Below are 27,788 nucleotides of genomic sequence, written 5' to 3'. Positions count from 1 at the left end.
TACTGACTGCTGACTCCGCTTACTTCTGGTGGTCATCCATCTGCTATCTGAAGCCCACAGTCTGCGTATGACCACCTCAGTAAAACTTTCATCTATGAGGGTTTCAGCATCCCGGATGATCCCGAGTACAGCTAGCTCCAAATCGTTGACCTTGTCAGTTTGGAGTTGGCTGTACTTCCTGCAGATGTAGTTATCGTGGACAGTGTGAGGTACCTCGAAATCCCACCTCTTACAGGAGGAGCATTCCACGACCTTAACCATCCTGCTTACACTGAACTAAGCACTAAGAATTTACAGACAATGTAAAAGGCTTACCTGTGCCTTCTCTTTGAAAGATTTGAGTTTCACAAGCACCTAGTCACTTGCTCAGTCTTTTCTCTCTGAGCTTGTTCTACCGTTTGGTTCTAACTTCTCAATGCCAAGTTCCACAATCAAAAGCAATAGAGAAGAAACAACTCAGCACTCTTAGCCTCTGCCTGTTTTTGCTGAAACCTGACCACTCTAACACTAGTCACTCCTACACCTCCCTTTTTATTGGCTCAAATAAAACTCCCAATAAGACTTGATTTTTTTCAAATGGTGCCTGCCCTGCTACAATGTCGTCTCTCACTCGCAAATTCAAAGAATTGTTGCAAAGGATTATTTCTGTGATGTGGGTGGCGTGGTTTAAAATTCCCCATGAGAACTGCTGAAAGTGCTAGTTCACCATCAGCCCCACTCCTTGACACAAAGAGCAGACACTTCCAGAGGATTTCACTCTTGCAGCATGCAGCCAGTAATGAATATCACTGTTCAGTGCTTGAAGTACAATAAGAGGTGGTTACCAGCACCGACAATATCGTGGTGTTGGCTTGATCGATGATAATTCGATACTAAATCATTCTTGATCCTGTTGTCAGCAGTTGCCTTGTGCCTGACTTTCCACCAGCCTTGGTGTAAAATGAAAGGGCGATGTGGCAGTTGGTTGTCCACTTTTTAGATACTTACAGTATGATTCCACCTTGGAGAAACAATCTAAGGGAATTGCCAATTTCATGATGAATGTTGAGGAGTTTCTCCTGAACATTATGATTTTTTGGAATTCTGTACTCCAGAGGCCAGGTCAACCTAGTTAAGAAATATTTTCAATAGTTAGATAAATGTTCAGACTTACATTGACTCATATAAAGTAGGAAGAAGTACTTGCGTAATCATGATCTTACTGAGTGGTTGGACAGACCTGAGGGGCCGTACCCTCAATGTATGAGGGACTGGAGGTTCTTACAGTATATCTGCATTCTAAAGATACCCTGCATCTTGTGTATCAAAGAGTAAAATTTGTTTGTTCATGTCTTTAATCATCTCCAAAGTCAATACTGACTGAAAATTTATTCACTACCTTTTTGTTCTAGGTAGAAGTTCTGTGCTTACAAAGAGGTTAAACAGAAATTGACCTTATTGCATTCATCATATTAGATAGATAGATAGATAGATACTTTATTCATCCCCATGGGGAAATTCAACTTTTTTCCAATGTCCCATACACTTGTTGTAGCAAAACTAATTACATTCAATACTTAACTCAGTAAAAAATATGATATGCATCTAAATCACTATCTCATAAAGCATTAATAATAGCTTTTAAAAAGTTCTTAAGTCCTGGCGGTAGAATTGTAAAGCCTAATGGCATAGGGGAGTATTGACCTCTTCATCCTGTCTGAGGAGCATTGTATCGATAGTAACCTGTCGCTGAAACTGCTTCTCTGTCTCTGGATGGTGCTATGTAGAGGATGTTCAGAGTTATCCATAATTGACCGTAGCCTACTCAGCGCCCTTCGCTCAGCTACCGATGTTAAACTCTCCAGTACTTTGCCCACGACAGAGCCCGCCTTCCTTACCAGCTTATTAAGACGTGAGGCGTCCCTCTTCTTAATGCTTCCTCCCCAACACGCCACCACAAAGAAGAGGGCGCTCTCCACAACTGACCTATAGAACATCTTCAGCATCTCACTACAGACATTGAATGACGCCAACCTTCTTAGGAAGTACAGTCATATGAAACAGCACCCGCGTAAGTGATTCTTTTGGCTCTTAAATGTTGAAGGAAGCCCTGTTTTGATCCTGTTGCTGTGAACCTACTTTCAAAATTTTTTGCCCAAATGCTTAAGAAGTCCATCAAGTTTCAGTTTAGAGGAGGATCACACTCCTTGAAGAGGTGCAATATGTTGAGTATCCAGATCTCTAGCCTCTAATGTTCAGTTGCATTACTAGGTCCTGTTTCCCTGTAGCTGCTTATCTGGTGTCAAGTGTCAAGAGTATAATTATGGACCTACTTTCTCATGTAGAATAGATCTTCATGTCCTGTGCAACACTTGCACCTCTTCAAAGACCAGTGAGACCAAATTTATAACATGAATCAAGAGCTCTAAGTGGCGAAATACTGATGTATGGATATAATCAGTTGTCATATAAGGAGAAACTATTCTTTGCCAATATCAAGAAGAGAGCCACAGCATGCTGTCCACCATCACTGGAGTAGACCTAGTTTCTTTCATTGCCTTTTCTTACCTTACTGCCTGGATAGGGTTGACGAGGAGAAGGTACCTAGGATTAGAAGGCACACTCAGAATAAAGGGTTGATCATTTAAAATTGAGGTGAGGAGGAATTTCTGCTAGAAGGTAGTGAACTGGTGGAATTTATTGCTAAGAAGGGCTGTGGAGGCAAAGTCATTGGGTGTATTTAAGACAGAGATGGAAAAATTCTTGCCTGGTAAGGGAGTTAAAGATTATGTGGGGAAAATAATCAGCGATCAAATGCCGGAGCAGACTTAACGGGCAAAATGGCCCAAAAACTTGTGATCTTGTGCCTTTGTGGCTTTGTTTCCAAATACTATCCCTGCTTTCCTCGATGGTACTGTTCAGTTTCATTCCCCCATTGAATAGCTGTCCAGTGTTCATGTAAAGTGCTTACTACCCAAGAAATCAAGGTACCACAGTAGCTGCTTTTCTTGTTAGGTAACGAAACAGTCAATAAACAAACTGTGGTGTTATCCCTTAATCTGTGAACAAATGGCCAAATGATTCTGCAATAGTAAAGGCATTATTCATTTGATTTTGCTACTGACTAATGAGAAATGTTTGGCAAACATTTGCATGGGAAAAGTTCTTAGAAGTGGTACTGAGTTGCTTTTGACAGGAAATTATATTTCAAATACCATTTTTGACGTTCTGCATCAGTGGGTTAAATACTTGGAGGGTCGCTTACATCTCCTAATTAAGATGATCAAAGATCAAGATTTGAATTTTAGGATTCTGGAGTTTAGGATTCCAGTTTCTTAATTATTGGGTCAAAATCACTTGAGAATTAGTATTTCTTCAGTCTTAGCGTCTGGTAATTCTAGTAATTACATTTAACCGAATGCCCATTAGTTCCCCACTCATCTGTAATCTACCTCTTCCTGATTAGCAAGAAGAAAGCAATTCTTTCAGAAATTGTGTGGTTTTGACCCCATAGGAAGGAAAGAAGTGAGGGTTGGGACCAGCATTGAGCTGGTTTTGGCTGCAATTAAACTCATGGAGAAGGAAAGGAAAACTTAAGAGAAAAAGCATTGGAGAAAGAAACTGGCATGTCAGTTTCCAGGCCTGTAGTTTAATCTGGGTCAGATCTTCTGGTGTTTTTAATCAAAATGGTTGGTGGTTTCTCCCATCACTGACATCATTACAGTTACAGTAGTCTTAATTATGTGATTGCAACTGGTGGTTTCATTTTAGACATATGTCATCTTCACATTTCACTGTAATTCCGCTCACCTCATGTTTAGAGCATGTGTGGGTTTGCCTTGGTTTCCAAATGTGCGTGTTAGTTTCCATGGAGACTGCCTCTGGATTAGTGCAATTGGCAGAAACATGGTGTCTACCTTGCAGTTTCGGACAATAGTCGGTTGGAAGCTGTTATTGGGTCCAAGCTGAAGAATGAGGGGCAATTGGCAATTGTGAACTCCCTGCCTGCTTCAGTAAACTCTTAGCAACAGACACATAGCTGCATTTTCAGAGGCTTGGGAGTGAGGCTCTTTTGGATGTGGATGAAAGGAAGGAGAGAATTATGGATTTAAGTTTAACAATGGCTCATAGCTATGTTGTGGCTGCCAGCAGAGACATTGTTAATGCTAAGAGTCCATTCCATTTCGAAATCATTTGCAGCTGACAGTTAGGAGTCAGAGGTGTTGTTCAGGATTTTCTGATATGAAATCCTCAGCCCTTAGCTATTGCTGCTTCTGGTTTGTGCAATTGGAATTAAGTTTTTAATTTATTAACTGACAGAATTTGAGGGAGATCATAAACCTTTAGTGCCTAGAATTTTTAAAAGCTATCACTAGTAAGCACATAGGTTCATTGTATACCATTTTAGTGTAGGAGGGAATTCTGTTATCTGGCAAAATAAGTGCTTGCAACATGTTCACGTTAATAGCCTACTTACTATATCTATATTAAGGAAAGCATCTGGCTTTATTTGTGTTCAAATCTCTTACTATAATCTTGGGTCTCAATTATGCATTGAAAAATGGAATTCAGCATTTGCAGCGTTTTATTTCTGAAGATAATGTCGCACTTGAATCATTAGTTGTGCAGGTTTATCCATGGAGAAATTGCTCCCGTTATTACTGTGCTCCACAGCCAACGCGGCTCTTCATTGATCAGAAACCGCTTGTTTACAGTAGTCTGGCAAGTCGCTGATGTACAGTTCCCTGGGGACAGAGCAAGGGTTAATTACTGTTAAACTCTTAGTGCCAACTAACAATGCAGTCTTGCTGCAACATTAAAAACGACATTACTGGGGAAAGCATGAGGTGAATAGCACTCTGGTGAAACTGGAATTAAGGTGACAGAGGCTTGGAGTACAGCTGACATACTATATTATGGAGGCTATCGCATAATTAAGGCCACTCGATGTTGGCTTTGTCAGCCTATAATTGTACATTGTGCACACGGAAGTCTTTGACATTTTCGTCACTTGTAAAATGGTGCTTTCTCAAGGTCATCAGGTCCTTGATCTGCCTAATTGTCGCCTAAATTCACAACTGGCAGGTGCCTTCCCGTATTGCTCATGGTGAGCTAACGGTAGGGCTTTGCAAAGATTTGAATGGAAACCTAGAAGAAATCATCCTGGTGTTAATTTTTAGTTTGTTCCTGGAAAATTTATGATGATACTGAGACCGCTGTAAGCAAACAAGCAAATAGAAACAAACAAGAAGGAACTTAGTACCTTCAAATGGGCACAGAAAGAAGACAACTTCCATATTGTGTTGTGGAATTGTCTTACCCCTGCTGTTCAGCTCCTCAGCTTCGTTTTCTCGTGTTGGAAATTGTATGTATTTATTTTTGTGTTATTTAGAGATGCGGCACAGTAACAGACACTGCTAGCCCAACTGCTCAACTGCACGCATGTAACTGATTAACCTACTATGCCATTGTGGTGAACTACATATACCTGTCTGGACACGCCCCTGCTGACTGCTCCTGTGGCTCCTCCCACTGACCCCGGTATAAAGGCGATTGAGGCCTGAGCCTGGCCCTCAGTCTCCAGGATGTAGTATGGTGGTCAACCACTGCTTGTTCCTTCTTCCGGTCAATAAAAGCCGATATCTCGCCTTTACGCCTCAGAGTGAGTTATTGATGGTGCATCAGCCATACGTGGAAGAAAAAACTGGCACATTCAGAAGAAACCCAGGTGTACACGGGAAGAACGTACAAACTTCTTACAAAGGACCCTGGAACTGAACTCCGAACTCTGACGCCCTGAGCAGTAATAGCATTGCGGTACTGTGGCGCCACACAGTAATAAAAGTGTGCAGATGCCCATTTCATTGTGCATCAAGTTGCTGTTTTCAATTTACCCAGGAAAAATGTGGTGTTTGTTAGCACCGTGTTTAATAGATGCACAGACTAGCCCACGCTGAGCCAGATGCCAAGCTAAATAATTGGGATTTCCCAATACAGGTTGGGTACACCTTATCTGAAATGCCTGGGGCTGGAAGTGTTCTGTATTTGGAACATTGGCATCTATATAATGAGCTAGCTTGGAGATGGGACCACATTTAAACACAAAATCCATTTACATTACATATACAGCTTGTATATATACCCTGAAGGTAGTTTTATATAACATGTTTAATAATTTTGTGCATGAAACAGTAATGTGTACATTGAACCATCAGAAAGGTAAAGTATCACTCTCTCAGCCGCCCTGGTGGACAGTCAGTGGCTCTTTGGCATCGCCATCATTCCCGACTCTGAATTTATGGTCTACTGTGAAGCAGTCTTTATCTAACACTTGTTCATCACACATATGTACTTAACAGGTATGCCGTGCCTTTTCTTAAATTTCGGCAACCAGCCTGGTGCATATTCACTATCACCTTCAATTTTCAGTCCGTCCTGCCAGAGCTTTGCTTGTTTGATGATCAGCGTACCGTTATATGTTCACTCCGACACTGACAAGTCCACTGTGAACCGCTGCAAACCTGCCAGCACCTCGTGGAATTTTCCATTTTGTGGTGTCAGTCACATCAGCGCTCAAAACTGTTTTGGATTTTTGGATAAGGGGTGCACAACTGTAATTGGATAGTGGATTATTGGTGTTTTATTTCGTCTCACTAATTCTTCATTACCAGCGGGTCTAAATCTCCTGCTGAGGGAGCGCCATCACCCGAAGGCCTGCAGTATTATGAGGTGGCTCACCACCCTCTTCTCAACTCGATGGGAACAAATACTGGCAAAATCTTTGTTTCTCTTTCTACAAACGGTCTGCTCTGGTCTTAGTTTTCTTTCTGACTGATCTCTTCCAGGATTCGCTCATGTGGGTGTGTGGCTTAGGCAGTGGATTCCTGATAGAGACCTGTTTTAAAGGAGGCCGCGATCTTATAAACTCAAGAATGAGTTCATGGGCGTTTTCTTCACATGTGTCGTTGTCACCATCGGGCATGGCGTATGGTTTGATTAATTCTTTTTTCCGTGGTGTTCGCTGATGACAGTAGAAACCTGTGCGAGGGAGATTTTAAAGTGGAGGAGCTGTTGCACTGGGCATTTCCACTCTCTTAGCGTCGAATGTCCGAGTCCAGTCGTACGAGTAGTCGCCAGAACTGGGGTCTTTCTTGGTTGTAGTGGATGACCTCCCATGCCCTTCACTCTCCATGAAGCTTTGCAGAACGGCCATCCTGGCTGTTGGATCTCTGCTGACCTCATCCGCTCAGTCTGCCAGAAATGGAGTCCCATCTCACTGGGGTGTGATGGCTACCCTCCCCTAGTTCAGCCTGCCTGTTGGAGCAGTCTACTGGGGTGTGGTCACTGTCAGGTGCCAGCAGCTACTTTGAGCCAGATGTGAGAAGTGAGGGACCAAAGGTGAGTGAACTACCCTAGAATGACATGACAAGCCCTTTCACCAGAGGTGCTATCCCTCCTTGGACACCCCTTATTGCTTAAATAGTGATTTAATTAATCATTTTCCTATACTAATATATTGTGATCAGTACTTAATCTGAACAGAATCAGTCAATTTCCAAGTCTGTACACAAAAGCTGATACAACATCACTTTATCTTGGATAGCTGTTTACCAGTGTTGAGCAACTTATAAACTATCTCTTACAATGTGTCATTTCGAGATGTGTTACATTGCAATTGTAAAGGCAATTTCTGATTCAGGAGCAGGCCTTTCATCTCAGTATGCCTATGCTGGTCACAGAAATGGAACCTACACAGCCTGCTCCTGCCTTCTAGAATTAGATCCATGGGCCTGTAGGGTTACTATATTAGTGGCCTGTCATGCTGCATGCAGCTTTCAGGGTTTTTTGGCATTCTTGTGCACCCTAATATCGGCTTCATTATAAAGCCCTTTGGTGAGATTACACCTGGGGATTTATGCCCAGTTTTTTGTCTCTCTGCCCAAGGAAGTATACTTATTGCCTTGGTGGAGTTCCCACAAAGGTTTACGTGTGTTTTTTTTTTGCTGTAATGGGAGGAGTGTCTAATAAGTTGAGCAGAGTGGATCAATTGTTTAAAATTTGAGTGAGAGAAGATCTTATTTATCAAGAGCATTGTTAAGTTATGACTCTTCTTCCAACTGGAGAGTCTGGATCTTGGGCTTGTAGCTTCAGGGCAATAATTTGGACATTTAACACTGAGATGAGAAGTTTCTTTCATACTCATGGGAATTTTCTCTCCTACCGATCACACATGCTCAGTCACTAAATGTATTCAAATTAGATTGATTTCTTGGCACCGCAAGGGAATCCGAGGCAGGACAGGAGTGGCTTTAACATGATGCAGTATGCTAACAGGCTCAAGAAACAGCTCCACTGTTTAATATTATGGGTATACCTGGATGTGTGATTGTTAGTTTTAACCATTGTAAGCTCCAATGCTGTAATCTTTTCTATCTCACCAAGTTTTGATATTTGACTGTGTTGCATACGTGCAGACCAAGCACGACAACGCGGTAGTCAGATTAAACGTGTTTACTGAGTCGTATCAGCCACGGTACGCACTGACCAACTTACAGCGTGGGAGCGATGAACCGGACCTGCCAAGACGAACACTTGCACAAAAAGAGCGAGCGTCCCCTGTGCAGGAAGCCCGATCGATTGTGCAAGTGATCTACCGGCAGCTGCCTGCATGCGCTCTTCCCACTTTCTCGCAATCAATCTGATAGATTCCAAATGAACATAATTAATACAAAGTAAGGACAAGACGTGTGACATTCCAGTATACAAACGTTCATTGGATTGATTATCCAACTCCACCTTAATAGCCTTGTGGGGGTTAACATTTCCTCTGTATTAAATATTTGGAGCCAAACAGTTCTTGCTGTTTAATTTTTTTGAAATATAATTTTGAGCCATTATTTTAATTTTATTTTATTTAGAGATACAACATGGTAGCAGACCCTTTCAGAAGACGAGCCTGTACTGTCCAATTATACCTGAGACCCATACACATCTCTGAATGCGGAAGGAAACCGGTGTAGCTGGAGGTCACTGGGAGAATGTACAAACTCCTTACACACGGCAGTGGTATTGAACCTGCATCACTGTATTAGTGTTATACTAACTGCAACACTACCATGCTGCCCCTAAATTTAAGTTAATGCAACAATAATTTCTACTTGCAAAGCATTATCAGCCTTGTGGGATGGCAAAATTCCATATGCTTATACTATGATGTGGCGATAATGTAAAAAATTTAGTTTCTGCAACAATGCTCGTGTTTAAATCTTGTAGATCTTACTGTCGATTCCAATTTACTTGTCTGAATCATTTGTTTCTGTTTTTCCAATCCTCTGCTTTTTGCCTCAGCTTACCCAGACCTCTTGGTAGTGATCCATTGGATGGTATTGCAGTTATTTCTGGCCCTTGTGTCATTCTCGTGGACATGATTTGAGCCTCATCTCTCTTTTTGGTCTCTTTCTCCGTTTAACCAACATTGCAACCTTTCACTCTAATTCTTTCCCCAGTTTTCCTACCCATTTTATTCATACTGAAATCTTTGCTCCTGGCAAATATATGATTTTTATGATGAACAGCCAGAGCTGAATTATTAAGAAATAGAACTCCTTAAGTAGCCCATTGAATTTGTTAGAACTTGCAAGTAGAAACTACTAGCTATATGGCTGATAAATAAAATAAAAGGCTTATTTTTCCTTGTGCTTTAACATTAAAAAAGCATTCGTTTTTTTTAAACTTGTTACTGATTTGTTGAAGCTAGATCAGTTCAGAAGGGCCATTCTCTGCATGTGATCTGCCTTACAGTTAGTTTCACTACAGGTGATCTAGCTACATATGATACATAACCTCTGCCAGTGGTGGTATTTGCTGGACGACAGCAGATCATTGTTTAATGCTGATGTTTGTGCTCCCCAAGTTTTCTCCTCCCATCTCTCGTCATTTTGCCCTCAAGATACTCTGTTCCTTCCTCATGTTCTTAATCCCTTGTTCTAAAAATCATTACTCATATTTGCCCATCTATATGGTCACAAATTCTACATTCTTATCATTTCCTAGTTTTAATAAAAGATTCTGCTGAGTTCCATGTTTGACTGTGATCATTGCATATATAACCCTTGGTTTGACCTCTCATTCAAGCAGAAAATCAACTTTGTGTCCACCTTATTGAATTGAGAGCAATATGGCCAAGAGGTTAGAGTGAATTGACTGCATAGTTGCCATTCTTTCAAAGAAATTGTATTCCAAAAAATTTGCAAATCATAAAATTTGACTTGGTTAATCATCTTAGTCTTCTGGACGTTACTGCAGGGTCTCCTTGAAATACAATCACCTTGTATGCAATCATAAGACCATAAGATCTCCTTGAGGAGGCAGCCGTCGATCCCAGGGGATCATGGGTTTGCGCCTTTGGTGGACTGGGTTAAGCAGCATCTGCTGTGACTGTGGAGTCCAATACAGGAGTGATAGTCCTTGCTACACTCTACAGCAGAACACTGAGGCAGCTCTGACGTCTTTGGTACGGAGCTTTCAGCAGGCTCTCTTTTCCTCTGCTTGCTGCATCAGAGTGGCCTTTGCATCAAGAGACCCTTTTTCACCTCCTGCTTCTAGGCATCCCTGTCTGAGACGAGTGACTGCCACGTGTTGCTGTTAATACCAAGGGCCTTGAGGCTGTGCTTGCAGGTGTCCTTGTAGCATGGCTGGGGTCTTCCTGTTGGCCTCTTTCTGGACTCCAGCTCCCCAAAGAGAAAGTCCTTTGGTATGTGCCCATCTGCCATGCGCAAGACGCAGCCTGGCTAGTACATACGCCTCTGTTTGAGGAAGGTGAACATAGAGGTGCTGCCTGCTGTCTCAAGCACTGGTCTTCCCAGGTGATACCAAGTATGTGTCTGAGGCAGGATATATGGAAAGCGTTGAGTAGCTGTTCTTGTTTTGTGTCCTGGGTCCAAGTTTCGCCCTCAGCACACAGGCTCTGTACACCTGGACTTTGGTGTTCATGGTGACCATAAGGTTAATGAACAGCATTAGGTCATTCGGCCCATCAGGTCTACTCCACCATTTCATCTTGGCTGATTCACTTCCCTCTCAGACCCAATCTCCTGCCTCCTCCCTGTAACCCTTCATGCCCTGAAAAACCAAGAACCTATCATCCTCTGCCTTAAGTATACGCAATGACTTGACCTCCTCAGCCACCTGTGGCAACAAATTCCACAGATTCACCACTCTCTGGCTAAACAAATTCCTCCTCATCCCTGTTCTAAATGGACATCCCTCTGTTCTGAGGCTGTGTTCTTTGATCTCATTTGCTTGTTATTTCTTCAAATAATTCCAACAGAATTGTCAGGCAAGATTTTCCTTTAAAGAAACCATGCTGACTTTGACCAATTTTATCATGTGACTTCAAGTAGCCCAAAACCACGTCCTTAACAATCAACTCCAACGTCTTCCCAACCACTGAAGTTAGGCTAGCTGGCCTATAATTTCCTTTTTTCTGCCTCTCTCCATTCTTAAAGAGTGGAGTGACATTTGTAGTTTTCCAGTCCAACCATCATCAATGTCCAATCATCTTCAACTTTCTTCCATCATAGCAGCAGGATAGTGTAGCGATTAGTGTAACGTTATTTCAGTGCCAGCTGTAAGATTGGGGTTTAATTCCTGCCGTTGCCAGGAAGAAGTTTGTATGTTCTCATCTTGACCATGTTGATTTCCTCTGGGTGCTCCAGTTTCCTCCCACACGCCAAAGACATACAATTCGAACTAGTGATTTGTCGGAAATTTATGCTGGTGCCAGAGGAGTGGTGACACATAATCATTGCTGATATGGTTTGATGCAAATGGCGCATTTTGCTGTATATTTTGACGTAAATGTGACAAATATCTAATCTTTGAATCTTTAAAGTTGGAAGTGGAGACATTTGCTGGTGATTGGATATAATGAACCAACCTATACCTTAGTGAATACTTCTAACCTGCTTATTTCCATAATTTTTTGTTTTTGATCCAAATTTGCAGCATTCTCTCTTCACTTGCCCCAGGGCATAAACATTTGTTGATGAAAATTAGTAATATTTTCATATGAACAAAGACAGACTTCAAAAAAAAAACAAGAAGGCTCATTTGGTCTGATGATGATTGAATACAGCCATTCAGTGTGCTTGGCTTCCATTCAATAGTGATTATTACAGTCAAGTTCGGAATTCTGAAGCAAACAAGTAATCAGCGTTTGGGAGGGAAGAGCTGGGCTGAGGAAGTGACTAGAACGTTAAAAAGCGTGAGGAAGTCAAACGTGTGCAGGATAACCAATCTTTTACTGCATTGTCATTTTTGTGCATTCCTTGGGCTGGATCTCAAGCAAGTGAACTGAGCTGCTCATTTAGATTTGGCTAAACGGCCAGATACTTGGAGGATTCAATACTGACAAACATTATGAAAGTTGAAGCCATGCAAGTGAAGTATTAAGCTTGTGGAATTCAGATAAAGATTAGATAACAATTCTTGACAACTTTAGCACACGTTTAGCCTTAGTGCTGCAAGTAAGTTTTTCATTGTATCCATGCATTCAGATTTTGATTTATTATGTGTGTTACGTACCCCGTAAATGGGTGTCAGACCAGCAAAGACTGAAGTATCCATTGGAGCCTGGTGATACCAAAGCTAAAGGTGTTTATTAGCAAACCACACAATACAATATCAAAAATGCAAATATACATATAAAACAAGTTAGCAATAATAAATCTAAAAGTGTAGGAATAATAATAAGCAATAATAAACAAGCTCTATCGATGTCTAGGGGTAAATGAATTGTCATAGAAAAGTATAAAGTGCAGTTCATAAATGCTGAGGTAGTTATGGTTGTTGTATTGAAATTGTTGGAGAGAGAGAGCGAGAGATTAGGCAGCTGCGGCAAGCAAACCTTCTGTGGCTTTCTTTAGCCCGTCGTATCGTTGTGGCCATTTAGTTATGACCCCTCCGTCCTTCAGCTAGACCATTCTTCTGTGGTGGACTCGTCACTCTGGCATGAGTGGACACACACACAAGTCCCCACCGGCACCGCCGTACCACTGTGAGTTTTACTGACTGATCTCCTGGTTCGGTCTCCGAAGCCCCCACCTTTCTTGTGGGTCCACAACACTGAGTCAGTGTCACCGGTGTTCACTCTTAATCCTTTGTAGGATCTTGTGGTCAGATGCCTTTTAATTCCTGTACCAGATGGTGATGTAGCTGGTCAGAACACTCTTGATGGTGCTCCTGTAAAAATTAGTTAGAATGGGGAGATCCTTGCTCGCCTCAATCTCCTCAGATGCTCTGTGCTTTCTTGACCAAAGAGGGGGTGTTGAGGGACCGGGTGAGATTGTCTTTATGTGCACTCTCAGAAAGTTGGCGCTCCTAACTCTCTCCACGGAGGAGCTGTTTCTGTGTAGTGAGGAGTGGTGAGCCTGCGTATTCCTAAAGTCCACAATCACCTCTTTGGTGTTGGGACTCAAATTGTTGTGCTCGCACCACTCTACTTCCTATCTGTCTCATCATCGCTGTCGGGGCGAACCAGTCATCAGCAAACTTGATAATTGGGTTTGAATTGGATCTAGTGTCAGCAGCGGGCTGAGCACGCCGCCCTGGAGGGCACCAGAGATCAGTATGATAGAGCTAGAAATGTATCTGCCAACGTGGACTGACTGAGCCTCTCTGTCAAGAAGTCCAAGAATCAGTCACAAGAGAGGTGCTGAGACCCAGTGAAGACAATTTGCCCACCAGGTTCTGAAGGATGGTTGTATGAAACACTAAGCTGAAATTGATAAACACCATTCTGGCATATGAGGCTCCATTTTCCAGGTGGGACAAGATGGAGTGGAGTGCAGAGGCTATGACATCATCAATGACACGATTTGAGCGATAAACGAACTGGAAAGCGTCAAATGTAGCATGAAGATGAGATTTAATATGATCCATAACTAGCCACTCAGAGCACTGCATTATTGTTGAGGTAAGTGCCTCTGGGTGGTAGTCATTTAGGCAGGTTATTTTTGCCCTCTTGGGCATCAGGATGATGATGGCTGCCTTGAAGCCTGCAGGATCAGTGGACTGCTCCAGAGAGATGTTAAAGATGCCTGTTAGCACCTCCATTAACTGGGCTGCACAGTTTCTCAGCAGCTGACTAGGTATGTTATCAGGCCCTGCTGCTTTATTGGGCTGACACTGGCTAGGGTCTTTCTCACATCAACTGTGGCTAGATAGAGTGTCCACTCACTGGGGGTAGGAAGTTCTTCCTCACTGGCGCATGTTCCGTACATCAAACCAAGCGTAAGAGACATTCAGCCTATCAGGAAGAGAGGCATCACTGGAAGAGAGGCTGTGGAATCAGTTCAGAGTTGTGTTAAGTGAAGTTATTTATGTTGGTTTGTGAGCCCGATGGTTGCAGGGTAATAGCTGTTACTGAACCTACATTAATTCCATTTTTATTCTGCTCACATTCTTGTTATTTTGCGTCAGATTTTGCTACTCACCTACACAGTCTGGGCAACTTACAGTGGCCAATTAATCTGCCACTCAGCAAGTTTTGAGATGTGGGAGCTGACTGGAGCACTAAGTGGAAGCCCACGTGATCACAGACAGAGAATGCAAACTCCACATGGACAGCACCTAAAGTCAGGATTGAACCCAAGCAATTGAGGCTGTAGCTAGACCAGCTGCACCAATATTACTGTCCAGATCATTACCAATTTTCCCTATCATTAGCCACATTTGCAAAACCATATTTGCTATTATCGCAGAATTACCACAAATTCTTAATAATGTAGCTGCCTTTTCAGGGCCATGGTTTGCAAGAAATATTCATTAATTATTTATGTGTTTTGATGATCAGGCTTGCAAGAAGTACCATGGTCTATGAGTAAGCAAGGAAATGCATTGTATACGGTGGTTTTTGAAGCTGCAAGAGTCATATTTTCCCCATTATTCCACATGTTGTTGAGTTGAGTACAATTCTTTGTGACCTCATGGTCCATATGGTTTTCGTGGCAAGATATGGAAGTAGATTGCCAGGCCTTTCTTTCGTGTAGATACTGCTGATGCCCAGGTTGGGAGGTGGCTGGGTTTGAACTTGGGACCATCTGCCTTGAAGTCCAGTGCTGATGCCAGTCCACCACCGGCTGGCCACATTCCACATGTACAGATCACAAATATCTAAAATGGCCAATAACAAGGGATGAACACATTACGGATACTGGAGATGAATAAAAGATGCTAGTCTTGCAGATGCCACCCAAATCTAGAAAGGGAAATTAAGTGGGGAATTTGTTGACTGAAATCAGAAGCATGATTTCATGAGTTGAGTCCATCTTCAGAGAGTTTCATCAACAAAGAGATTACTCTATAGTAATGATTTAAATTAGGAGCTCCAAAGGTTCATTGGATTCCTACTGCTCTGAATATTGGAGCTGGCTGTGTACAGGGACATGTATCTGAGTCTCAAGTGTACAATCAATTTGTCTAGCTTTCAATGTCTCTAGTGAGAGTTCTTAATGCAATCATTTTTGGCTGCCCCCATTAAATTGGCACTATCTGTAGGTATTGAGTGCTCACAATTCACTATTAATTAAGTCTTATTTAGATGCATTTTTGTGAAAAAAGGAAGTCGGAAGGCAAGAAAAATGTACCCCAGAATAACACTTAATATTGAGAACCTCTGATGAGGAAATGCTTGATGCTGCACCTGAAGCTGTTAGATCTGTGGTGAATGTAGCAGCTGTGGCCTGGAATATCCTGAAATGTTTTGTCTTGTACGTAGTGCACATGCACCAATCTATTTGATGTGTTTTGGTAAATCTACAGATATAATCCAGTTGAGCTATAAAACAGCATTATAGTTTGTGGCCCTGCCAAAGACGCAACCTGCTAAGAACATGTCATAAGTATTCTATTAATTTGAAATTCTGTTTTTTTCTTTGACCTTTCAACATTATTTCATGGTTCTGAGACCTGCTCTGTGTATTAGAATGCATTATTAGAAGAGGATCATTAGTTTTGAAAGGTTGCATTTCCTTAAGGAGATTTGGTGTAATACTTAAAACAATCTTTATTTCATAATGTCTGTTAAACGAGAAGGACTGATTGTATAATCCATACTTTACCTGTGAACAAATTGATGCTGGTCCCTCTTTATTTGATACTGGATTTCATGTTTAGATATACTCTGTTAATATTATTGGGAATCTTTTGCATTCAGATTGGGGAGTATTGTGGTTCGTGGGTTGTGAGGATTACCAACATTTATCTTTCGTCCCTAATTGCCCCTGAGCTGGAACGGCATTCAAGAGTCAAGTCCCAGTTCAGTATGACACAGTTGGATCTGGTTTGGAGTGGGGAAGGTGGATTTGGATTTGAAGAAAGACAGAGAGAGCAGACGAAGAATTGAAATGTGAAGGGAAGGACATATTTGCGAGTGCTTGACGGGAGAATTGGGATGATGAGTCTAATGTTCATCCTTCCCTCTTTCTCCCCAACAGGTTTTAGTTGAAATCATTAAATTAACCACACAAACAGATTCTGTGCTGTGGCCTTTTGTAATAGTGCTATTCTGTTCTTACATTGAAACCTCTTTGCCTTTAAAGTACTTGTGCAATTGAATTCTGTGGTTTGACAGCACTCTTGTAACATGCTGTTGGACTGATAACAATATAGAATCTCTGACAGAAAAAAACCTAAAACTTTTGTAGGCGTAAAAGCTTGGACACAAGGCAGAAACATTTTGTCTCCCCCTTTTCCCGACTGGCTTATCTTGACCTCTAATTGAAATTTAAACTTCAGCACAAAAAACTACATTTTACTCAGAATGCCTCCTAAATGATGCTTTTTGTCCTTTATGTTCCCATTTGTATGAACAATGCGAAGAACATTAAATGGAGGCGGTAGTTGGGGAGGGGCGTGGAGACAGAGCAAACAGTATAAAGGAGTTGCTGATTGTTGCAGGCATTCACCAATGGGTCTTTCCAGAAACAAGATGGTTAATAGCTTAGGGAAATTACTTCAAAAAGAACAATGTAGAGTGTCTACAATAGCCATTACCTACCCTAGTCACAGCAGGCACATAGCAATGGAAGAAAATTCAGGGCAAATTGCATGAAGAAGAGAGAGATTATTCAGGGATTATTATTTGCATATTCTGAGCACCTCACTATACATTTCCTGGAGAAGCCAATTACCACCTACAGCTTGGCATCCTGATATTGAGAGGAAACCAAATGCTTATGTGTCTGTACTTGAACTAATTTAGGTGATAGAGCATCGAGATAAACAATTGGAAGTAAATATCCAGTGCTTCATGGTCTTCTGAAGTAATTATATAAAGGAAAGGAGGTGAGTTGTGTGCAGTCTGCGTCAATGCCTCTCCCATTTAGTACGTGAAATCCCCGTGTTAACTGGACTTGGCTGGCTCAAGATTGGTTTATCAGCCCAAGAGAAGCTGATACAGCCTGTCTATTTGAGGGTACAATTAACAAGTCCAGTAGCCAAGTTTTTCTATTCCTCTGTTCTATTAACCATGTTCCTTGCAATCTCTCCCACTATTCCCTTTCCCTATCAGTCATTAGTTATCACTTCCGGTATTGGTTCAATAATTTCTGAAAAAGAATTGGATTGGATCAAGATTAGGAATGTTAACAAGATGTTTATTTAATTATTCCTTTAGCAGTACAGTGCAGAACAGGCCCTACCTTCCCGCCCATTTAACACTGGGCGAATCACAGGACAACTTCCGATGACCAATTAATCTACTAAATGGTATGTCTTTGGACTGTGGGAGGAAACCAGAGCACCCAGAGGAAGCCCACACAGTGACGGGTGGCAGAATTGAACTCTGAACTCAGATGCCGTAAGCTGCAATACCGTCGCGCTAACCGCTAAGCTACCGTGGCAGGCTGAGTTGAACGGCTGCCGTTTTTCACTGTGATTCTGCTGTTTTCTTGTTGATGGATAATCTTCCAACATATTCGGTAGTGTAGGCTAAAACCTGTCAACAGGCATGCAAGCTGTAAGCAAGTGAACTGAAGGTGCACTGTTTGCATTGAACTCTTGCTGTGCACTGGAAGCAGGAAGTTACTACTGAGAATGATGTTTCTGCAGAGCTGTGTGTTCAGAATTCACAAGGAGACACTGCAACTTGATTAGTCAAACAATAATATTTCCTTTTTACTTGTTTATGAGTGAAGTAACTCTGACATTTCTTATTGGGGACAGAGACGTGTAGATGACAAATGCTGCGAAAGTTGGTGAGAGTGGGTATGGATTATTTAAGGGTTATTATGTGAGAAAGCCTGCAAAGTGAATAACTGAATCTTGTGTGCAGGGTGCTGAGTTCCTCAGTAACATGATGTTAAATGACAATGTTTCATAAATTTTAAAAAGTTCCCCTGTCCCTTGGCTCTTGAGCAAAGTAATGGAGCATCCAGCTATAGGAGACTAAGCTAAGTAACCTGTATCTACTTGATACTGGAGTTGTTCTAAGGCTTATTTATTTATTTTAATTGGTATGACATTAACTGGAAAGCAGATTTCACTGAGCCTCAATTAGAACCATGATAGATCTTGGACATTGGCTACCTACAGGTGGCTGTATAGTCTGGATTTTGTGCCTGGAAGCCTGAACGTCTAGCTTAGAAGAGATGTGAAATCCAATTGCCCAATTCTTACGTTTTTTTTAATTGTAATTCATTCATGTAAGTGCAATGATGTGAGATTTTCTGCAACCTATTGCCCGCAGGCTTCACCTGAAGCTGTTGTTTGTTAGGTGGATATACCCTGCAGAACAGATTTATCCAGCAAATAATGGGGAGCTGATAATTTTCAGTGGGGCACACCCCCTTTGTTGTTTCATGGTTTTGAAAGCACTGATCTGTTCCAGGCTCTAGTATTAACATTCCTTGTAATTTTTGTTTTAGTTCTGTGATGTGATTTTAAAAAAAATGCCGAAGTAAAGTGTGAACAGCTCTGGTAGTTACCACACTGATGTTTTGTTTAAATAATACAGGGGACTATTCATCCCTTCTTGTCCTTAATTTATTCTCCATTTGTGTTCTCATCATCTCAGCTGTGATATTCTATCAGTCCATAAGCTAAATATAAAACTTTGTTCAGTCAATGTAAGCTGGAAACTGAGATCTGACAGCACTGTCTTGTCTCCTTCTTTGGTCTGACTCTTCTCAGTGTGAAAATTTGCCAGGAATTTACAAAGTGGTTAAATGCAACAAAATTCATGACATCTTACGCAGTCTTTAAATAATTCCATTTCATGTAGGTGTTTGCTCTGAATTGTGATGCTGGTGACTAATGTTTTTTTTGTTATTCAGCTGAAAGGGGTTCTTTTTGACTGGTTTTGAGATGTAGGCGATGTGAGCCAGTCTGCTTGACCAATGTGGACCATGAAAGCCTCATATCCACAGTGGTGGTCAGACAGCAAGTTGCAGTTGAAGAAGTAATGGTGCTTACCCAGTTCAGAACAGTGGGTCACCCACTTGAAGTACTGAGGATAATGGCGTATCAAAGACATTGTTGAATTGTTAGCCCTGGTGACAGGCAACAGAGGATGGTAAACATTTTCAGGAATCTAGATGAATGCTTACAGTCCATTTTGTGGATTGGATTTACTGCAGCTTTAATAGTGATAGAGGGGTAGGCTTAGGAACCAGTGGCAGACACTTGGTCCTGAAAAGGAAAGAACTCTCATAGCTGTGGTCATCCAATTCCTTGCGCATCTTACCAGCTTTGTAGATGGAGAAAATGGATTTAAGTGGTTGTGGATGTGTGAGTTTAGAATTTGTCCAGTGAGCCTTTTCATTAAAGCTGATGGCTGAGATGTTGCTTGGATATCTTCTACTTCCTGAGATTCAACAGGCAGTGAGCAGCTCAACTTCGTTTTTGGAGGCGGTCATTTCCTGTACTCGTGCTACGTACCAGGCGAAGGATGAATGGTGTTGGTCCTTTCTAAGGCGGACTTTGCTGTCAGGGAAATCGCAAAGTAATTAGTTAGCAAGCAATCCTTCAGCTGAGAGCTTTACCACTGACTTTATAACAAGGAGGAGGTCTTTGTTGGAGTAGCAAATGCTGTTTGGACTGAGGACTTCTTCAGTTGATTCCTGGGGCTGTGATAACTGGGCTCCAATTGTGGTATTTCCCTTTTCGTTAGATCAGACAATGAACCCAGTCTTTGAACCCTATCTCTCTCCACTAATTTTGATTCTTGTATGGTTCCTTACTGTCACAATAGGTTGTCTTGATATCAGTGGTGGTTACCTCCATCTTTTCCTTGCCATTCTGGCTTTATTACCACATTCAGTTTAAGGTATGGGTTAGATCTCGACCCAAATAATCCTGGAGAAGTCCAAGCTGAACATCAGTGAGTGGTGGTGTTCGTTTTGTCACCACTGATCTCTTTCATGGCTTTCCTGATGATTGAGACATGAATATGCTTCAAGGTTTGGATGAGATATGGATGGGTAATCTCAGATTGTGATGAGAGGGCGTACAGGAGTGAGAAATGCCAACTAATGGAGTGGTGTCGCAGCAATAACCTGGTACTCAATGTTAGTAAGATGAAAGAGCTGATTGTGGATTTCAGGAAAGGTAAGATGGAGGAACACATACCAGTCCTCATAGAGGGATCAGAAGTGGAGAGAGTAAACAACTTCAAGTTCCTGGGTGTCAGGATCTTTGAGGATCTAACTTGGTCCCAACATATTGATGCAGTTATAAAGAAGGCAAGACAGCGACTATACTACATTAGGAGTTTGAAGAGATTGGGCATGTCAACAAATACACTCAAAAACTTCTATAGTTGTACCATGGAGAGCATTCTGACAGGCTGCATCATTGTCTGGTATGGAGGGGTGGCGGGGGTGGAGTTACTGCATAGGACTGAAAGAAGCTGCAGAGGGTTGTAAATTTAGTCGGCTCCATCTTGGGTACTAGCCTACAAAGTACCCAGAACATCTTTAAGGAGCGATGTTCCAGAAAGGCAGTGTCCATTATTAAGGACATCCAGTACCCAGGGCATGCCCGTTTCTCATTGTTGCCATCGGGTAGGAGGTACAGAAGCCTGAAGGCACACACTCAGTGATTCAGAACAGCTTTTTCCCCTCTGCCATCCGATTCTTAAATGGACATTGAACCCTCGGACACTGCCTCACTTTTTTTAATATATAGTATTTTAGTTTTTTGCACAATTTTTAATCTATCCAATATACATATACTGTAATTGATTTAGTTATTATTATTATTATTATTATTTTATTTTGTTTTTTTTCTTCTATATTATGTATTGCATTGAACTGTTGGTACTAAGTTAACAAATTTCCCATCATATGCCGGTGATAATAAACCTGATTTTTTTATTCTAATCTTTAAAAGCAACAGCAGTAGCGTAATTAATTGAATTTTAGCTGCATTTATGAGGGCAAGTCCATTTTACACAGTGTAACACACACAAAATGCTGGAGGAACTCAGCAGTTCAGGCAGCATCTATGAAAATGAAAACAGTTAACATTTTGGGCCGAGACCCTTCATCAGAGTCTTGGCCCAAAGTGTTGACTATTTATTCATTTTCATAGATGCTGCCTGACATGCTGAGTTTCTCCAACTTTTTATGTGTGTGTTACTCTGGATTTCTAGCATCTGCAGAATCTCTTTATGGTACTAGGTGGCTTCTGAACGTCGAGGCTGGTATCAATATAATTGGGCATTTCGGAAGGAGGCCAAGAGAGCTTGCCTGGCTAACGATACCTTCAAACTCTTCTCTTTTGCTTATTCCACCTGCATGCAGGCCTTCACTTGGTAGAGAATGGGAATGTTCGTGAAGATGCTTTCTGTTTTATACATGCTTGAGAGATCCATTATATTTCCTAGAAATGGTAGGTGGGGTACATTGTCTATATTCTGCACTGGGTTTGGTCTACCAACAGTTGCAACTCTATGGGGAAAGCTCAAAGCAAAGATTTAAGCACACATATGAAAACTAAATGCCAAAATGTCTATTCAAAATTTTACTAAAAGTGCAGAAAACTAATTTAGTTAACATTTAAACTTAATATTGTACATTGATTTCTATGTGAATTTGTTGAAATAAGCTGAAGGAGAAATGCTTAGAGAGTGCATTGGAAAGCGTCTTGGTATCTGTACTGCTGCTGTACCTCCAGGGAAGGGTGATTTTATTTTAAGATTTCATTTATATGCACCTATTTCAGTAAAGATGATCGTATATAAGAAAGCTTTGAAAAGCTTGAGAGCTGGGTGACCAGACCTGAGTGTTTAAGGTGTTGAGTTTAGGATTGTCCTTCTGCTCTCATTCAGCTCAAAGTGTATTCTAGGATTTTTTTTTCAAAGGCAGACTATCATCTGTGAATTTCAAATGTTATGGCATTGTGTTCATTTATTGGATTTGTGTAAAGTTGCTGAAACCTTCAAAGCTGAAAACTGTGATTGCCACAGTCTTGATGTCTGTAGAACTAGTGACAATCTTAGAAAAATCCATATTAGTGATGTATTTAATTACAGAGCTGATTGAAATTGACAGCTTTGGTGACCTGTCTGTGGTCTTGAGGTGATAGACGCTTTCATCAACTCCTATTGTTTTAAAATCACTTATTACTCGAGATAGAATTGCTATTTCATCTTTGCAGATCTTCTCTTGATACATTTATAAATATGAAACTAAAATAAATTCAAACACTACATAAATTTGCTTTGAATCCAGGAAAGGGCTTCCTTTTGGTGTGTATAACAGACCAGAAGAAAACGTTCTGTTTTGGGTGCTGGAAACAAGATTTTCTGCTCAGACTGGTGTATTTTAGCTGAGAATGTTTAATTTGGGAGAAGAGGTGGAATATTTGGGGTCTAATTTTAGAAGATTTTACGTCTGTAACTTCCATAAACAGATTTTTTTTTCTTGCTTCATTTCTGAAGATTTTCCAGTTCAAAATTTACGTATTTTAGTTTGGGGGAAAGATATCCCAAAGGGAATGAGGAAAGCCAGGACTGTTTTGGCTGAAACAAAACTTAAAAAAAAAAATTCAGTGGCTCTCCTTGTTCCCTGGCCAGCATTTAGCACTTTTCCAAGGCTTCCAAAGTAGGTGAGTTGACCTTTTGGCTATTATAGTATATTGCTGTTTGCTACTGGTGTGAAAATATTAGTTGCATTTGGTTTTTTGACACGTGTAAAAGGTGGAGATAGGAAGATAGTTAAAGAGAAGAAGGTATCTATAATTGGTTATGCAATCATTTATTGCCCAATGAAGTCAGACAGTGGTTCCCACCAGTATCTAGGCCTGGTCAATTCCACCAAGAGAAATCGCCAAATTTCTTGTACGTAGGAGCGCAAGTGGGCAATGTGGTTAGTCTTCTACCTGATATCCACTTGAACATATGGAAAAGCTATCAAACTCAGCTGTACAGTAAATGCATACAAAGACTGAGCAGCCTTCTGGGAGGGCAAGACCACTTCTACAGACCCCCAACTCAATAGATGATATCAGTCTTGAGTCTAACCCCTTACTCTATGACTATGTCCCTAGTATTAGACTTCCCAGCCAATCTCAACATCCGTCCTGTCGGAGTCTTTTATGTTGTAATGAGATTGTCTTTCATTATTCTGAACTCCAGTCATTATATCCCAATTTCCTCAGCCTAGTGACAGCTCCTTCGTTCCAAGAATCAAACTGGAATGATTCTTACTTCAAGTGTGATCTTGCCAAAGTCCTCTGTAATTGTGTCAAGATGACCATGGTCTTGTACTTCAAGCCCCTTACAATGGAGGCCAATATGCAACTTGCCATTCCAATTGCTTGATCTAGCTGCATGCTCATTTTCTCTGATTGATATGCAAGGTCACTCTAATATATCTGAATTCCAACATTTTCTTGTTTCTAGCCAAATAAAAATACTGCTTCTTATTCTGACAACTGACTTCACATTTTTCTCAGTGTACACCTTTACCACTTTCTCATTCAGTCACTTAATTTGCTAATATTTCTTTACAATCTCTTTGTCTTTGTGTCTTACTCTTCAAATTACCTTTGTATAGTAAGATTGGAATATTTTTTTAATTGATCCCTTTTATCTAAATCATTAACATAGGTTCTAAGTAGCTGAGGTCCACACACTGATCTTCGCAACACTTCATTAACTATAGTCTGACCACCTTTATTCCTAGTTCTCTGTGTTTTCGTTGGCCTCTACTGTGTATTCCAATGAACCCTTCCCTTATACAAAAACCTTTTTGTGTGACATTAGTTGAAAGGCAGCTTTCTTCAGTCTAGGTGCCCAAGACCTGATGGCACAGACTCAGAAGAAAGTGCGGTCCTTTTACAACTGAGAGGCTGGTTTTCTCCAGTTGAAGGTGGTGAATCTGTGAAATTTTGTTGCCTCAGAAGTGCTGCGGAGGCCAAGTGATTAGGTGTATTTAAGGCAGAGATTGATAGATTTTTGATCAGTAAAGAAGCTAATGGTTATGCTAAGAAGGCAGGAGAAAGTTTCTTTTAAAAGTCAGCTAGGATTAATGGGCTGAAAGGCCTAATTCTTCTATATCTATTGGAATATGGTCTTATCAACTATCTTTTTAAAATCTACGTACCACAACTATTGTTTCTCCTTTCACATGCTCTATAGGATAAATATCATAAATAAACATAGTTTCTCTTTAACGTTACACATTTACTAGGTGTTCTGTACACCTCAGTAACTTGCCTCAGTATTTTCCTGACAAATGGAATGAGGTTAACTGGTTGTCTGAGATGTCCTTTCCGTCTCCCTTTTTTTCTGCATTAACATTCCTCAGAATGGTGGACCATGTCTGGTGAAAACTTTACATTTTTAAACCTGCTTTTTTTTTGAAAATTCCTTTGCTTTTTTCCTTCCTTGTGCCATATTCTCTCCAAACTTTTCTCTGACTTAATGGTTGCATTACACAGTTTGAGATTCTGGATTGATTCCAGGTTTCATTCCTATTTAAATAATAGGACATGCTTTTTTGTTGTAGTAAACAAAATATATTTTAAAAATCATTTTAGAAGTACCTTGCTTATGGTAGACACATTGTTCTCTTATCACCTACTGTATCTGGAAAAAAATAAAGTAAAACAGCAAGTAGACTTAGCAGCAAAAGCCACAAAATCTCTGACTGTCAGAAATAAAAATCCATGGTGTTTTTTCATGACTATGGGTCAATGACAAGGGTCAAATCTGCACCCTAGTCAGTTTGGCCTGTATGTGTCTCCAGCCCTACATCTATGTATTTGGCTACTGAGTTTGCTAAAGAGGTCAAGAAGTCTACTGTGATATGACACAAGTTCAAGCAGAATAAAAAAAATGATATTGAATGGACCACCTGCTCCTTGCAATAGGCACTAAATTCAGACAAGGCCTCACTTGGAGTATTGTGAGCAGTTTTGGGCAGCTTATTTAAGAAAGTATGTGCTGACTTTGGGGAGCGTTCAGAAGATATTCACAAGAATGATTCAGGGAACGAAAGTGTTGTTTCATGAGGAGTATTTGATGTCTCTTGGCCTGTACTAGACAGAATTTGGAAGACTGGGGGGGGGGGGGAGTGTGGAGGATCTCATTGAACCCTATCGAATATTGAAGGGCCTCATAGGAGTGGATGTGGGGAGGATGTTTCCTAGTGTGGAAGTCTAGGAACAGAGAGCACAGCTTCAGAATAGAGGGGGGTCCATTTAGAATGGAGATGAGAAGGAACTTCTTTTGCCAGTGGCTGGTGAACCTGTGGAATTTGATGCTACAGGTGGCTGTGGAGGCCAAGTCAGTGGATGTATTTAAGGAGGAAGTTGATAGGATTTTGATTAGTCAGGCTGGGGAAGTTTATGGGGAGAATGCAGGAGAATGGGATTGAGAGGGAAAATGGATCAGCCAGATGAAATGGTGGAGCAGACTTGATGGGCTGAATGGATTAATTCTGCTCTTCTCTTATTGACTAACGTTCTTATGGAGTATGGGAAGTGGAGTAGGGGACCCATTAGGAGGAATTAGTGAGTGATGGGCAGATGGAGTGGCTGGAGGATGGGAAAGAAATGGGATGATCAAGTAATTGGGTGTGTGTAAGAGAAACAAATTGAATTTTTATTACTTACGTCCTTCATATATATGAGTAAAAATCTTTACGTCATGTCTCTATCTAAATGTGCAATTTATAGTAATTTATAATAAATGGTATGTACAACAGGATAGTCAATATAACATAGAAATACAACTGTGTCAGCATGAGTTAAGCAGTCTGGTCTGGTGGAAGGAGCTGTCCCGGAGCCTGTTGGTCCTGGCTTTTATGCTGTGGTACAGTTTCCCAAATGGTAGCAGTTAGAACAGTTTGTGGTTGAGGTGACTCGGGTCCCCAATGATCCTTCGGGCCCTTTATACACACCTGTCTCTGTAAATGTCCTGAATAGTGGGAAACTGGGTGAATAAGCAAGAGGGACCAGGGAGGTGGGAAGATGTGGAATACGTCACCTGAAAAAGGTCCTTTTTTTCCCTCTGCTATTTGTTGTTTTATGTGTCGTGCCTTGGAAGATATGTGATAAAAAATTTTAAAGAAGATTTCCACTTAAAGCAACTTTTATTCACGAAGAAAGCAACAGAAAGAGAGAAAATAAACTGTAAATTAAAAACAATATCCTGATTTATGCATCACCTTCTCACATCCCTTGGAATTGTCCCAAGCACTTCACATTTAATTAATGACATCTGAAGATCAGCGCAGTTATGTAAACAACCAGGTGAATGAGAATTATACTTTGTTAGTTGAAGAACAACGATGGATATCAGGAGAAGTCACTTCTTCGGATCTTATGATGGTTGCGTAACTGTTGAAATTCTGGAATGGGACCTGGCTCTTGATGGCGGCGTCAAATATCAAAAGAATGAAGCCTAAGGAAACTGCAGAATCCAGAAAAAAGAATGAATTACTAGGACTAATTACTTTGAAACTGGACCAACACACTTATAGCCACACCAGCTTTATGAGATATGATTTCATGACTCAGAAGTGGCTCTCCCACAGAGAGATTCATTATAGATCAGTTACTGCTAAAATATGACAGTGATATGCCAATTGCTATCATGCCACAAAACACACTTATCCTGGCATGGGTTAGTCCATGTCCTGCTGTTACTGAAAGATGGAGAGCCTTCTGAATATTATTTTTATACTATTACTTGCCTGCTTGCACAAAAAAAGCAAACTGCCACAAAAATCTTCAGTCTGTTATGTATTGGTTTGTTTTTGTTCCTCACAATGAATTTTTAGCATCATCTTCAAACTCATTTCTTGACATCTACCTCTTGTTTTTTCCCTTTTTTTAAATATGTGTAGTTACGAACTGACCCGCTTTATTTTCTGGAATAGATTTGTATTCTTCCTGAGGTCATTGCAAAAACACTGCATTGTTAATCTTGGGCGCACCATCAGGTGGTCATTGGTATATCTGGAGCTGCAGCATCATAAATCAGCAGCAAAGAAGCCTCATCAATATGTTCTTCTGATCTGGTTACCGACATCAGTCTCCCCCAAGCAAAGCAAAAAAAAAAAATCAAAGCTAAATGTGTGTTTGGTCTTTTTTTTTGTTATTCAGTTTAAAATGTCAGGGGTAAAAATAAAGCAGCTTTGTTGTCTCGAAACACAAGTTAAATGTAGACTATTTCTGATTGTAGAAATTCAGCCATTATTTTGCATCAGGATTGTATTTTACAATTTGGAGCCATTAGATGAATTGCAGGCAGTCTTTACTAAAATAATAGCATTTGTCCTGAGATTTATAGTATTTAA

At 40.9% G+C, this 27,788-nt stretch overlaps 1 protein-coding gene across 3 annotated transcripts in view; it reads left to right on the top strand.

The window, feature by feature from the left end:
- arhgef39 (Rho guanine nucleotide exchange factor (GEF) 39) overlaps nt 1-27,788 on the top strand; it is an 85,869-nt gene that overhangs the window by 1,468 nt on the left and 56,613 nt on the right. The window lies entirely within an intron of this gene.

The sequence above is a fragment of the Hemitrygon akajei genome, chromosome 14 (genome assembly GCF_048418815.1).
Source record: "Hemitrygon akajei chromosome 14, sHemAka1.3, whole genome shotgun sequence".
NCBI lineage: Eukaryota > Metazoa > Chordata > Chondrichthyes > Myliobatiformes > Dasyatidae > Hemitrygon > Hemitrygon akajei.
The sequence above is the reverse complement of the archived record's forward strand: the minus strand, read 5'-3'. Positions and strand labels throughout refer to the sequence as shown.